Source organism: Bidens hawaiensis, unplaced genomic scaffold (genome assembly GCF_021521415.1).
Source record: "Bidens hawaiensis isolate Kalapana, Puna unplaced genomic scaffold, B.hawaiensis_p1.1 tig00052358_1, whole genome shotgun sequence".
NCBI classification, from domain to species: Eukaryota; Viridiplantae; Streptophyta; class Magnoliopsida; order Asterales; family Asteraceae; genus Bidens; species Bidens hawaiensis.
In genome coordinates, this window is record NW_027499410.1 from 89,251 (window position 1) to 91,536 (window position 2,286).

Below are 2,286 nucleotides of genomic sequence, written 5' to 3' on the forward strand. Positions count from 1 at the left end.
GCAAATCACAAGGCAGGCACATTTGGCTTAGGCAGAGAGTAGGGCCGACATTCCCGTGTTACAACTCGGTTTACAGATGTTTCTGCACAGGTGTGGTTGATGAGTTTGAAGAGTCTTTGCAACGAGACACTCCTCGTCCTCCTCATTGAAAGGGAGATAAAGAAGATCACGATTAAAGCGCTCAACCCAAGACTGCTCTGCACCAGCAAGGAAACGCGAGCGCAATTTGCTAACAGCTGACCATGAGTAGTCTTGAAAGGGGCCCAAACTTGAGCGAGCGTGATGGCATGCTTTTGAATAGCCACTTGTAATGCCTTTCCAGCTTCTTCTTTGGCAAGTTTGAAAGCATCACCGGTCACAGGCTGTTTTAAGGAAACTTAAGGTACTTAAAACAAAGAATGAATCATATATCATTTATTTACTTACTTACCTTGCAAAGCTTCCTAAATTTTGGTGGAACACAGAGGCTGAAACCCGCAGTCTGCAAACAAGTAGGCAGGCATCATCTTAATCTTAATATTATTAAAAAACCAACCATCCAATAATAATACTTTGTAAAACATATACAACGTACGTACGTACGTACCTTGAGTTGAAGTCGCAAGTCGTTGAATATTAGAACAAGATGGGAAGGAAGTCTGGCAGAAACTTCAACGACGCCAACGGGGATACCATCAGGCAGCATGATAAAGCAAGTTAATTCAGATTCCAAAGCAGCATCGACCACCGGGGTCCCCCTGTGAAGATTAAGATCCAGAACCACCTCCGGAACAAGGTGCATCAAGGCACGGGTGGGGGGAGCACGGATGATGTTCTGACAGTCTTGTGCCTCATCAATAGCATAGAAATGCCTGGTACAGCTTTGCCTGTACTTGCAGAGACGACGGTTGACAAGCGAATAGGCGGCAGGGTAACCGCGACATGAAAGGAGTCTGTACTTGCCACTGGGGGTTGTAATCGTTTTCCAAAACTGAATGATTATCCTCTTTAAGGGTAATGATTTCACATTCTCGAATGCAGACTTGAGTTTCTTGTTCATTTCAGAATCTATTCGAATCAATCAATCAATGCTTCTTCATATAATAATAATAATCATCATCATCACAAACACAATACAAATACCTACCAGTTTATATCTAATTATTATTAATTAAACAAGGAATGAATGAATTACCGGATTTTGTTTATATATACTCACCTGTAATGGATATTATGAATGTTTTGAGCGAACAGTTACGTGTCAAAATCATACATGAAGTTTGGTCACATTTGCTAATTTCGTCCAAAAATATTTTTTAATATTTATATAATTAAAGGTAACAATTAAGAAATAAAAAATAGATTGTATTATTTGTATAAGCAATCCATATATCTTTTAGTCCTATAATATACCATACCGTATGATATACAACATGTAAAGGAGATATAAATAGATTATTTGATTAGCTGTTCCTAAAGAAAATGATAAGTTACTAGGTATACATTGTTCCAAACTTTCATCGTTAAGTTACTTTACTACTTGTAATGCTTAGACACTACATAGTTCCAAACTTTCATCGTTACTTTACTTTTTACTACTTCGTTTTGTTTTGGAGAGTATGGTGTTGCGAGTTGGCGTAGTAGGATCCCTTAATTCGTCTTTTTACTACGTATTTTTTAAGTGAATTCCCTCCACGATTGAGCTTCCTTCTTGAATCTTTTGATCGAACGTCTCAAATATTTGATCTTTTGTTTTCAACATATATATCCACATGTAACTTGAGTTATCATCGACCAAAAGAAATTAACGTAATGCTTTTATGTCAATCCCAATTATTTGGTGACATATTTCCTGTTGTTAACATGTTGCCATAGCAACGCTTGCTCTTCGCGTTCTTGAACAATTGATGTGACATTTTTTAAGGTTTGCGCCAGTGTTACGTCATCAAATGTAGATCTAAGATTGTTGCTTCTTCAACCGCGCCATCTAGTTACAACTTAGTGTGATGAATTCATTTTGATCCCATAACGTTAAAGGAGTGTGGTCGACTGGTCGTTGGACAAGATCCCAAGTGTACGTACGTGTTTTTGATATAAATCCATCATCTTCTCGCGTGTAGCCTGAAGCGTTCCTTGGCTTTTGGAAGCTGACTTGAAACATCTATGGTGTTTAGCAGCAAAATGTGTTGGTATGAAACCAAACTGAAATGTATCAACATTCACTATGAGAGGTCCAGACGGTTTAAGGCTGCTTGAACCAAATATATATATTTTTTTGTATTTTTAAATCACTAGTTTGTACTATAA

The 2,286-nt window shown here is 37.8% G+C and overlaps 1 long non-coding RNA gene across 1 annotated transcript; it reads right to left on the reverse strand.

The window, feature by feature from the left end:
* Nucleotides 1-228: 228 nt before the first annotated feature.
* On the reverse strand, nucleotides 229-676 carry LOC143599563 (uncharacterized). Its single transcript, XR_013147319.1, has 3 exons — nucleotides 587-676; nucleotides 431-481; nucleotides 229-362 (listed from the first exon to the last, which is right to left on the reverse strand). It is a non-coding gene; the product is annotated as an uncharacterized LOC143599563 (long non-coding RNA).
* Between the last annotated feature and the right edge of the window lie 1,610 nt (nucleotides 677-2,286).